Source organism: Anas platyrhynchos, chromosome 1, assembly GCF_047663525.1.
Source record: "Anas platyrhynchos isolate ZD024472 breed Pekin duck chromosome 1, IASCAAS_PekinDuck_T2T, whole genome shotgun sequence".
Taxonomy (NCBI): Eukaryota; Metazoa; Chordata; class Aves; order Anseriformes; family Anatidae; genus Anas; species Anas platyrhynchos.
This window is the reverse complement of record NC_092587.1, coordinates 172259644-172273198: the sequence shown is the minus strand read 5'-3', so window position 1 is coordinate 172273198 and position 13555 is coordinate 172259644.

The following is a 13555-nucleotide window of genomic DNA, read 5'->3' as shown; positions in this document are numbered from 1 at the left end:
CTTGCCCAATCACGGTCCTCCAACTCAGAGAACTGGGCAGCCTAAGATCCATCATTAATATTAAACATTGAGACACCCCCACTCCCTAAATAAATAAATAAATTAATTAAATAAAAGGCATAATATGTTTCTGTGTTTTCCTCATCCATACCTGTTAGATTACTATCTGCATCAAGTATCAGCCCAGTGTTTCTTTAAGAAATGTTCTTGCTGCTGACACACTTAAAAAAAACTTTTTGCTGTCAGACACCACACTGGCCAGTGTCATCTCAAGTTGAGCTTTCTATTTTCTCCCTTCACATATGAACTGCAGTTCTGTAATCTCCCTGTGAAGCCAGGACTTTCTTCCAAATGTTATGTTTTCTTTTTCTTCCCTAGTTTCTGGAGGAAGTCCCTTATCAGCCAAGCAGGTCTATTGTCGTTTTTGCTTGGCTTGCAGCACGATCGGATTACCTGCTCCCGGACTTTTAAAAGGTGTTTCTTGAAAAGTGATCGGCTCTCATGAACCTCTAAACCTTCTAGAGCAGATTCTCCAGTTCTCAAAAATATGGAGAGTTACAAACCACATGACCTGTTCTTGGACAGTCTCTCTTTTTCTTTCCTCCAAACTTAGAAATGAATTTTGAAGAAAGGCTGTGAAAGTAGTTCCAACATGGTTCTAGTTCCTCCCGCCACATTCACAACCCCTGAAAGCCCATCTGTTCACACACAAAACACAGAGGATATTGTTGATGAATACTTTGGTTTCTTAGAGTACTAGGGTGTCAGAAGTGTTACCTGTGCAACAGAAAGCACCTCTGAGTACCTTACTATATCAAGTAACACACCTATTTATCTGCAGCATTTCTTTCCAAGCAATTGGAGCCAGTTTAAAGATTCAGGTTAAATGTGTTTAGAAATAAAATGATGCATGCAAATATTTGAATTTTTTTACTCTTAAGATTATACTCTCAAAAATAAACAGACAAAAATTGTAGGGTAACAAAAAATTGGTAAACTATTAATAGACATCTCATACATCTCATATAAACCTTACCAAGAAAATCAGATCTACCAAAGTCATTAAATTAAACATAGTAAGTCATCCAGCAGTGAATTTATTCTCCTTCCCCAGATTTTATTTTACTGCTTTAATTTTGTAAAAAATTTTGAAATTGAAATACTGTCCTTTGTACTTTGATATAATTTAGTGTAGCAAACAGAAGCCTCATTTCATTGTGAAAGTGGCAAAGTTTCTCTAGTGAGCATAACTATTATACCTAGATAAAGGGATTTGGATTATCATCTACAAAGCTTGTCAGAAATTTTGTAGATCTATATTGTTATATACAGTGGATATCATTCATTGTAGTTTCAATTATTTTGACAGGAAATTCTCTTTCTATTTGTATCAAAAAAGTCTTAGTTTTTTTTTTTTTCCTGACCTATTTTGAGTGAGGAACTTTGAGGTCCCTGTGTTTTATGTGTTATCCATAAAAGTCTCAAGTGACTGACAAAGAACACAGATCAAACTTACAGTGGTCTTTTCAGTTTGGATAAGCATGAAGATACTTATCTGATGTTTATCCAGGCCTGCTTGGTCAAGAAATCAGGCAGAGAATCTTAAAAGAGTGTGTGTGCTTATGTGATTTCTAGTACAATCTGTTTTTAATCAGTTAAAAAATAAATAAAAAGTTGTTATGCCATAAGTTAAACCATCTGAGATTTCAGAACAATTCATCTACTTCAATTAACCCTGTCATCAGACTTCTGTGCCACAAAAATTACTTCAATTTGCAAAACTTTTTACTTTTTTTCCTATAAAGAAGCAAGTATATTAAAAAAAAAAAAAAAGAGAGAGAGAGAGAGAAATGTATGCAAACTCAAATAATTATTTTCACTAAAAGCTGGAATTAAGACTTCCAGAAGTACTGAAATAAGTTTAGTTGTTGTTATTGTTTTCCCAACATCATTTTAATCATTTTGTTTGTTTGTTTTCTTGTTCGTTTTATACATAGGAAAACAATTATTAAGTGCATACTTTTAAAAAGTGAAAATATTTTGACTATTGTAAATACTTCTCAGGCAACAGCAAGTGGGGGAGTTATGCCAAATGCAATAAAAATTTCTCCTATAGCCTTCCAGAAAGAATTGACATTTCAACTTCTGCGCATGTTGTGTCATCTTTAACTATGTGGTACATGTAGTTGTAGAACAGCTATACTGAAGTCTAATTTGTCTTTCTCAACAACAGACATCAAAGAGATTTTAACATTATCTTCAGCACTGGAATTTCAGTCTTTAGTTTTGCCAATACAAACCGATATGCTTTATTCATCATCCATGTCAGTTTAAGACATGGACAACTTACAGCTGTTTGTTTCTGAGGTTACAGCAGACACAGCAGAGACATGTTACTTCCACATCAGTCTGTTCTGCAGGAAGTCTGATTGTTGTTTTGATCCGAGATGCCAGTTTTACACTAATAGTTGCTAATATTAAGGCAAAAGTTAGGGAAAGGCTGTGGATCTGGTCTACCTTGACTTCAGCAAGGCTTTTGACACCGTCTCCCACAGCATTCTCCTCAAGAAACTGGCTGTTCATGGCTTGGACTGGCGTACACTTCGTTGAGTAGAAACTGGCTGGATAGCTCGGCCCAAAGAGCTGTGGTGAATGGAGTCAAATCCAGTTGGAGGCCGGTCACTAGTGGTGTTCCCCAGGGCTCAGTACTGGGCCAGTCCTCTTTAATATCTTTATCGATGATCTAGATGAGGGCATTGAGTGCACCCTCCGTAAGTTTGCAGATGACACCAAGTTAGGTGCGTGTGTTGATCTGCTCGAGGGTAGGAAGGCTCTGCAGGAGGATCTGGATAGGCTGGACTGATGAGCTGAGGTCAACTGTATGAAGTTCAACAAGGCCAAGTGCTGGGTCCTGCACCTGGGGTGCAATAACCCCAAGCAGAGCTACAGGCTGGGAGATGAGTGGTTGGAAAGCTGCCAGGCAGAGAAGGACCTGGGAGTATTGGTTGATAGTCAGCTGAATATGAGCCAGCAGTGTGCTCAGGTGGCCAAGAAGGCCAACGGCATCCTGGCTTGTATAAGAAGCAGTGTGGCCAGCAGGTCTAGGGAAGTGATTGTCCCCCTGTACTCGGCTCTGGTGAGGCCACACCTCGAGTATTGTGTTCAGTTTTGGGCTCCTCGCTACAAGAAGGACATCGAGGTTCTCAAGAGAACCCAGAGAAGGGCGACAAAGCTGGTGAGGGGCCTGGAGAACAAGTCCTATGAGGAGCGGCTGAGGGAGCTGGGTTTGTTCAGCCTTGAGAAAAGGAGGCTCAGGGGTGACCTTATTGCTCTCTGCAGGTACCTTAAAGGAGGCTGTGGTGAGGTGGTGGTTGGTCTATTCTCCCACGTGCCTGCTGACAGGACAAAGGGGAATTAGCTAAAGTTGTGCCAGGGGTGTTTTGGGTTGGATGTTAGGAAGAACTTTACCAAAAGGGTTGTGAGGCATTGGAATGGGCTGCCCAGGGAAGTGGTGGAGTCACCATCCCTGGAGACTCCAAAAGACATTTAGATGTAGAGCTTAGTGATATGGTTTAGTGAATGACTTGTTAATGTTAAGTCAGAGGTTGGGCTTGATGATCTTGATGTCTCTTCCAACCTAGAAAGTCTGTGAAAAGTTGCCTTTTCACTGAGTAGTCTTTTTTTGCTAAGTTGCCTTTTTGCAAAGAGGATATAATCATGCATCAAATGATTCATAACAGATAGTTAAGGACAATAATGACTTAAACTCCTATTTTATCACTAAGGTCTAGAAAACAACAACAGTGACAACTTGTTATGAAGCAAAATGAGTTACAGAAGTTAGTCCATCTTTCTTCAGTTTTTCAGTTCAGTTTGATCAGACCTCTTCTCTTCGCTTCGCTTCACCTCACTTCACTCTCTTCTTCACAAATTAAATTAATATTTTCATAGAGTTTCCTGCCTTACAGGTATGACAACAATTTCAGTAAGTGAAAATCCACAAATTTTCATGCATATTACATATTGGTCTTGAAAATAAACATAACAAAAAGTAGAGTAAAAAAGTCCTAATAATATTTCTTGAGAAATAACACACCATACTCAAGGTAAGATTGCACCAGCACAGAGTGGGACAACCGTTTCCCTTGACCAGCAGGCTAGCTGTGCTGTACTTGATACACCCCAAAATACATTTAGCCCTTTTGGCTACCAGGGCATATTGTTGTCTCATATTTAACTTACCATCAGCCAGAACCCCAGACCTCTTTCTGAGGGGCTTTTTTCCATCTTCTTGTCCCCCATTCTGTATATATATCCAGGGTTGCCCCATGCCAGGTGCAGAATTTGGCACTTGCTTTTGTTTAACTTCATATAATTGCTGATTGCCCTGCCCTCTAATTTGTCAAGATCTCTCTGTGAGGCCTCTCTGTCCTCAAGGCAGTCAACATCTCCTTATTTAGTGTCATCAGCAAAGTTAGTGTGCATTTGAGTCCTAAGTCCAGATCATTTTTAAAATTATTTAAGAGAACGGGCCCTGAAAAGGAGACCCATGGAACCCCACTAGAAACTGTCCTCCAGCCTGAATTAACCATATTTGAATTAATCCTTTGAGCCTGATTCATCAGCCAATTGCTCACCCACTATATTATGCACTTGTCTAGCTTTATGCTGGACATTTATTCCAGAATGATACTGTGAGAGAAAGTATCAAAAGCTTTGCTGAAATTCAAAAAGATTACATCTACTGTCTTTCCTTTGTCAGCTAGATGGGCAATCTTGACTTAATAAAATCATTAAAGAGGACTTTCCTCTCAAGAACCTGTGTTGGTTATGACCAATGACTGCACTGTCTTCCGAATATTTTTCAGTAACTCCCAGTCTTAATTCATAATTTCCATTTTTTTATGAGCCACTGAAGTAAGACTGGCAGACTTTTAATTAAGAGGGTCTTATTTCTTGCCCTTTCTTACCCTTCTTGAAAATTGGCACAATTGTCAACTTCCAGTTGACTGGGATATCTCCAGATTCCCAAGATCACTGACAAATAATTGATAGAAGTCTCCTGATAGCATCATCCAGTTCTTTCTTTCTCTTAAGAATAATACATGGTTTGACATTAACCAACCTTAACAAACAAACAAAAATTTTTTCTAAATGAATAGGTGTTTTTAAGACTTCATTCTACTATCATTTCTCAGCTAATTTTCTAGGTCTGGTGTTCTGGCTCTGACTGAGATGGAGTTAATTTTCATCATAGCAACCAATATGATGCTGTGGTTTTTGATTTGTGACCAAAATGGTGTTGATAACACACCAGTGTTTTGGCTTCTGCTGAGCTGTACTTGCACTGTATCAATGATTTCTCTCTTTCCCACTGTGCCCCTCAGTAGGGTTGGGCAAGAGTCTTGCTTGGGATACAACCTAAACATCTTACAGCTCACCTAAATTGACCAGAGTATTCCATGTCATATAACATCATATTCAGCAATAAAAACTAAAGGGAGGATTAGGGTCTGGAGGGGTAGCCATTGGCCAGTAACTGGCACTGGCTTACTTCTGAAGGTGATGATTTGTGCCACTTGTTTTGTTTTCTTTTGTTTTGTTTTTCTTCCTCTTTCCTTTATTAAGCTGTTTATCATGACCCATGAGTTTTCTTGCTTTTGTTCTTATTCTCTCCCTCATCTCACTGAGGGACAGGAATGAGCAGGCAGCTGTGTGATGTCCAGCTACTGGCCAGGGTCAAGCCACCATAACTGGCTTTAGAACATTTTTAATTATATTTACATCAAAGAAGGCTTTTCTTACTATCTTAGTTCCTCCACATCCTATGCATTTGCCTGTACTCAGTGGTCCTTTCCGTTCCAGCTTCCACCTTTATCAGCAATTTTATCCTTAGAGCATGCTGAATTTTGATACTAAATTCAACACATCCAGCAAATCTGAGTTCTGTCAAAACTATCAGGAATCAGTGATTATGAAGATGAATATAATCTTAGAATTCTATTGCCATAGTTCAGGAATACCTTGCAAATGATCTGTGATTTGCTGAGTGAAGTACCATTGCTACAGAGTCAGTGATTTAATACACAAAGTAGCAATGACCAGAATAAAATACATTTAAAAAAAAAAAAATAAAAAGTTGTACACAATTTATATGATAGCAAACATAAAGGAAAGTTTAGGCTTTCACTTGAGGAAAATTTCATTTAAAGAAATACTACATAGTGCTGAATTTTCTCAAAACTTCTCATAAAAGCCACTGGATATCAGATGATGGACGAAAAATACATACATGTAGATGCACAGAGACAGGGAATAATTGGATGAAGGATATTAGAGAGTCAGTAGAATGATAGGATAATAAATATATAATTAACTCTTTCTGAACAACTAGTTCTTCTGTAGTGACCAAATAGAAAAGGCCTAATAGCTTTATGAGAAATGCATTTTTGTTTTGTAAGAATGATGTAGAGTTTAGAATTGCAAATCCAAGTGTATAATCTTCCAGAATCTGCCTAAAATATAGGCACATCCAGGTTGACTGTTAAGCATTCAGGCATTGTTGTCAACCTGGAAGAGTCTGGATAGATCCTTAGCATATGTGTCATCTGCCTAATTCCTAGGGAAGGCTTACCCTGGTAGGCATGAACAAACCATGCATAACTCTCAACCCCATGATCTATCCAAAACAGTGGCTGCACACATACACCCATTTTCATTCAGAATAAAGGAAAATGAAAAATAAGAAAAATAAGAAAAATAAAATAAGAAAAATAAGAAAAAAAAGGAAAGGGGGGAAAGGGGTGGTGTAGAAGTACTTCTAATACCTTAACTTCCCAAAGTGGCTGATTATTTGGTTAGGGCATTCCTTTGGCAAATGGTATCTGTGAATGATAATGAAGGGATGACTGCAGGGTTCAGGTTACAGAATTGCAGAACAGCAGTACAGCTGCAGGTTACAGAATCAGAATCAGAGCACAGCTAAGGTTGGAAGAGATGTCTGGAGGTTACCTGTCCACCCCCTCTGCTTAAGCAGAACCACCTAGATTGGATTGTGCAGGCTTATGTCTAGAAAGTTTCTGAATATTTCCAAAGGGGGAGACTACATTACTTCTCAGGAAACCTATAACACTACTCAGTTATACAAAGTACAGAAGTGTTTCCTGATGTTCAGACAGAACCTTCTGTGTTTAAATTTATGCCCACTGATTCCTGTCACTGAGCATTACCGAAAAGAAAATATCTTTATCTTTGCACCCCCCCTTCAGATGCTTTTCCCCTGAGCCTTCTATTTTCTAAGCTGAAGAGACCCAGCTCTCTTAACCTTTCCTTATGGAGAGATGTTCCAGTCACTTAATCACATCCGTGGCCTTTCACTGAACTCTCTCAAGTATGTCCACATCTCTCTTGTACTTCAGAGCCCACAGGACACAGCACTTCAAGTGTGGCTTCATGACTGCTGAGTAGAGAGGAGGGATTACTTTCCTCAATCTGTTGTCACAGCTTGGCCTAATGCATCCGAGGATACCATTAGTCTTCTTTCTTGCAAGGGCATACTAATGGATTATGTTCATCTTGATGTTTACCAGTTCCCTAGGTCCTCTTCTGCCAAGCTGCTTTCCAGCAGGGTGGTCCCTAGCATGTACTGGTGCCTGGGGTTGTTCTTCCCCAGGTGCAGGACTTTGCACTTACTGAATTTCATGAGGTTCCTCTCAGCCCATTTCTCCATTTTGTCAAGATGCTTCTGGATGGCAGCACAATCCAGTGGCATGTCAGCCACTCCTTCCATTTTTATGTCATCATCAAACTTGTTGAGGGCACATTCTGCTCCATCAACCAGATCATTAATGAAAATCTTAAAAGAACTGGATATATTAGATGGAGTCCTGATGAGGGCCATGAAGATGAACAAAGGGACTGAGCACCTCTCCTTTGAAGACAGGCTAAGGGAGTTGGGTTTGTTCAGCTTGGAGAAGAGAACACTTTGGGAAGACCTTATTGTAGCCTTCCAGCACTTAAAGGGAACCTACGAGAAAGCTGGGGAGGGACTTTTTACCATGAAGTGTAGTGATAACACAAGGAGTAATGGTTTTAAACTAAAGAAAGGTAGATTTAGATTAGATATTAGGAAGAAAAAAAAAATCCCAAGGGAAAAAAAAACATATTCTTCAGCAATGGCAATTATATTACAGCATAATAATTTAATTAAAGAAAATAGCTTATCTAGTATTACATTATGGGTTAATTTTCAAGGAGAAAAGGCCATTCCTTGCCTTGAGATTCCCTAGTACAAACAGTCCCCACTGTTTTTGCTGTAAACTAGTCTCTGGGATTATTTTATTTGCATGCATGCTCATTATTAGATCATATGTCAAGCAACTTTGTAATTATTTCACCTCCTTTTATATAAAATATTTTTTAAATTGTCATGGTTTTCTCAGATCCGTGTTCTTAATATTTTTCATACATTATTAAGCCTTTTCATACAAATTAATGCAATGTCAAATACAATGCCTCAAAAAGAAGACAAAAAAGTTTGCCATCGAAGTAGAACAGAAGACTGTATTTACCAGAATGAATATTTCACAATTATGTCGGTAACTTCATGTTACTGATTTGTTCCTATCTTCCCTAAAGTTTCAAAGAACAATATCTGTATTATACAGTTCCTGAAAACTGTCACTTTAAAAGCAAATTTCCAAATCATGAAATTTGATTATTTAAAGAATGTCCTCTCCATGTATGTTTGCATGCTTGAAAGGGCTAATGGAAAGCTTTTATTAAGATCTACTTAATGTTCCCTACATTATTACTTATACAGTACTATAAATGTACAAGACATTTGCAGATTAATAAAACAGAGAGAGAACTAACAACCGAAGGGGAAAAGCTTTTTGACTTTGCATTTTGCCCTGGCAACATCATCACCATAAGTAGTCAAAGGCAAGACAGTTCTGACAGTTCCCTCATTGACTCTGTGGAAAATTAACTTGTGCTGTTCAACATACAAGTACAAACTCTTCCTTCTTTGCTGTTGACTGAACTCTGCAAGCTGTCAAATTGTGGGGCAACATTGGCATGCACAGTCCACTTATTCCCTTCATCCAACTGGAAAAAAAAAAAAAAAGGAAAGGCAAAGAATAACCTTCAATACCTTATCTTCATTCCAATACATATATAAAACTAGGTTTTAATGTTCCCCCCGTACACAAACACACATTTCACAAGAGAAAGATAAAAAACAACCCTAGAATCTTCCTTCAATTCCTTGAATAGTTGATTGTTCTGAACATCTTAAATTCTTTAAAGAATAGAATATTCATCTTCTCAATACAAGGCCCAGGCATAAAAATATCTTTTCAATCTCAGCCAATGAATTATTAATGGTCCCCCAGGCAGTGTGCTCCATATCATGAAATAAATAACTGTATTTGATAACGTCATTATCAAAGAAAGCAGTTTTCCTGATGTGAACAGAGCATTAAAGATAGACTTATCAGTGCTCATTTCAGTCTGATCCTTGTCCATAGTATTAAGAAGAGACCTATATCTGTACTCCCATCTTGAGGAAGTACTTCTATTATGGAACTTTCAAAATGAGATTAAAAGGCAGAAGAAAGGGAGGACCTATCATGATTCTTGCTCTATAACTAATTCCATCAGGACACTAAAAACAAACAAAACAAACAAACAAACAAACAAAAAAAAAACAACAGCAAACAGACAAACAAAAAAGCATTATAAGTGTACAGACTTCTTGGTTTAATACACAGAAGGAACACTTTTTCATGTAAATTTGGTGCAAAATGGAACCAAAGCTGAAATCATATATGTGGGCATCATGTAAAATTCTCTTTTTGCAGTGTTAATGTAACATTTCAACACAGGGATGTGCAGAACACACCTAGGCCTGGAAACTGGTTCAGTCTTTGCTGTATAGAGAGATGAGATGCAGAAAGACTGTTCTAGAACCAAAATGAAGTGCAGAACATGACAACCTAACACTTATGTAGTTAATCAGTTAATCAGTTAATTAGTATTTCTGTTGCAATATTAATGTTAAGATGAATGTCTAACTCTTTTTCATTTTATTTTAAAATATATCAGAAATATTTTCTTTTCAAGTAAGATTTTTGCTTGTTTGTTTGAAGTATAGAAGTGAGAGAGTAGAGGGAAGGACATCCTCGGCTTTCTACCAGTCAAAATGAGCTACAATTGGTTAGAAAAATATTAAGGTATTTTTGAAGAAATGGGTATAATAATTATCCACCTAATATCATGTAACATTTTCTTGAGACATAAATAAATGTACACTTCAATAAGACAGGTTCTTAGACATGCCTGTCTAGGATAAAATTACCTCCTTCCAAATATGAATATACTTACAGATGAAAGATGGAAAACTGAGTAGACGGAGAGTAACTACCTAGCTGAATAAATGCCAAACCTCAAGGATATTTTAGAAGTTAAAAAAAAATAATAATAAAAAAATAAACCTTTTTTTTTTGAAGTGAATTTTTATTTACATTTGCTGTGTCCACATTTCCTGATTTTTCAGTTTTTCAGTTTAAGAATAAAAGCAAATATTATATATATATATATAATATATATATATAAAAAATTACACTGTGATTATGTTTTTTGTTTTTGTTGTTCTTTATTTCTAGAATCTCATAATCCTAGATGATTTAGACCCTGCATCCTGTGCAAGAAGACCAAAAACAGTAGCAAAAGACTGAATATTTAGATGTGTATTCAAACATTTTGAGGTTTGTCCATACAGAGTACTGCAGAATGTACTGAATTCTTACATTCATACCATTTATTTGCACTAAGTGTCAAACTCTTAATCCAGACTCAAATGTTTTGAGTAGATCCAAGACTACTACTAGTGCAGATGCACAGCTGGAATATCTGTGCATTGTTATACCTCTCCAGAAATAGGTGGTGATATATTAGAAACACTAAATTTCATTTTAGTCATCTTTACTCATTCTGAATGGTTGTACTGTACTTTTAATGCCTTACACTTAATGCCTTAATATATATATATATATATATATAAAAATAAAAAATAAAAAGTCCTACATATCCAAATACCACAATCTGATTTTCAGATTTCCAGAATACTTGCAAATCCATCTGAGATCAGTAATGCCTGCCAATGTTGACAACATCAACTGCTAAGAATTTCAGGTTAAGTAGATAAGGTAACACCCACAAGTCTTCCTCACAAAGACTTGTGTGGTAAAGTGGAGTTTGGAATTTAGATGGTTAATGGCAAAAACAATCATTCTGAAAAAAACATCTCTGCTTCTGTCTGACTTAGAGGTCCTGACTGTGCAATGACTTCCCTGTCAGTCCATAGCACTAATGTGTTTATCCAAAGACCACTGAAAGTAGAATACAGAAACAACTATTTGAATAGTGTCTTGAACAAAACACTTTTTTTATTCAGGTGAAAGCCTGAAGCACTAAGCTAGAGTGATGCTTCTCTTGTGTTCACTTATGGTGCATTAATCTTCAGTTTTGTGTTGTACATTGTCACAGTTACAACGAGAAAGGTTAAAAAGTGATGTTGCCTACCATAACTTGTTGGCTTAGTTAAAAGATATTGTTCAGTTTGTCATACCAAAGTGGGAAATGAAACTAGTTCTATTCTCTCTGCTTGAATGACTTGATTATATAAAAGATGGAAAGCTGCTGTGGCTTGAATTCTTTTATGGATCTAATCAATGTTATTAAACTACTCTCTCTTTAAATTCCTAATGGTAACTCAGTAACAATAAATATCCAACAAACTCTGTGATTGCTCTTATTATCCTTAGCTATTAACTCACTTTCTGAAGATAAGAACCCAAAAAAGACAGGTGTCTTTATAAAAGTGATGCCAGGACAACAGAGAAGGAAAAAAAAAAAAAAAAAAAAAAAGAGAGACATCATGGAAGGCACTTGTTGCTGACAAAAAAAAAAAAAAAAAAAAAAAAAAAAAAAAAAAAAACAGGTTGTAATGTAGCAAGTGCTTTGGCAAACCATGAGGACCACATGGGGTGTGTCAAAATGTACTCCGCAGAAGAATTCTGTCTGCAAGCAGCCTGTGCACAGGCAATTATATTACAAGTATTGGCACCAAGGGACAAAATCAACCTCAGAGGAGTGAATCAAATAGAGCTCAAGACACATGTTGTGAAATCGCCCCAAGAAACAGGCAAGAGGCCAATAAAGCATAAGGCAGAATGGTCAGAAATGAAATGTGTTATGGCCTAACATATGGCACAACAAAAAATCAAAAGAAACTTCTTCTTTGTCTCAAAGTCTGACAAAAAGGACAAAGTATGTCATCTCTTTCTCTAGATATCTGAGTATTAATAATATGCTTATCACAGAAATGAAATTATTAATCTCTTTATTGAAGTCATCCTGAGAAAAAAGAGCATCATAAAATCAGTTAGTGCTTGTAGAAAGAATCTAGCTATTTTAAACATCTCTCAAATTATTTGTCTTTGTATAAAATGCATGGAGAAACTGAGTGAACAGTAAACATCTTTATTTATAGTAGGCATTTAATTTTAAAAGACTCACTGTTGTAGAACTACAAAAGAAGACTGTTACCGGCTAATTCACCAACAAATTCTGTAGCTTCGAATGAATATTTTTTTAAAGGAAATGGTTAATCTTTAAATATTATACCTATAGAATTTTACAAAGATTATAAACATAAAAGCATTCTTTCAGGGACATTGCTAATGAGAGCACAGTGTAAAATTACAATTTCTCATCTATTTTTATGTTCATATTACAGATTAGTTTTGATATATTAATATCAAATATGAATTTAAATGTATGTTTTACAGTTGATTTTTTTTCCCACAATTTCTATACTGACTAAAGGATGGAATGCTAAGGTCCAGCAGGAATAATGATGTAACTATGTCCTATTTTTAATATGGGGGAAAAGGTTTGGGAGTGAATAGAAGAAATAAAAAATTTGTTTTCTATATTTTTTTATTAAATGGAAGACAGAAAACAAAAAATTGCATTTTTATCATTGTTGCAATAACAATGGGCTTTGTATTTTCCCAAATGGTCCAAATGGTCCAGCATGTAAACCAAAGCTCTCAAAAGCAGCTTTAAAACTGCATGCCACAGACTATCCTGTGAGTGTTGAAGAACGTCTTAGTAAGACGTTCTAGAGGACTAACCTCTTCAAATTTAATACCTGTTTGCATTGTTTGCACTGACTAAACTGTCATTTTGTGAAAAATCAGAATTAAGAACAATATTCTAGGGGGCAGAAGTAGAAAAAGAAAAAGGGTTGATTTTAAAAGGACATTGTCTGGCAGACAATTGAGGGGAGGGAAGATGACAGAAAGAAACCTTTCCTTTGTTATGGGAAATTGATGAATATCTCATAAATTTCAAGGCAATCAACATTAAGAACCAGAAGTGAAAAGCTATGCAAAGGCCAGCTTTGCATGCATCTCAGGTACAAGCAGGAATATTTACACCTAGTGATACTGCATGCACCCCAGAAACTGAACCAGCACTTCCAACA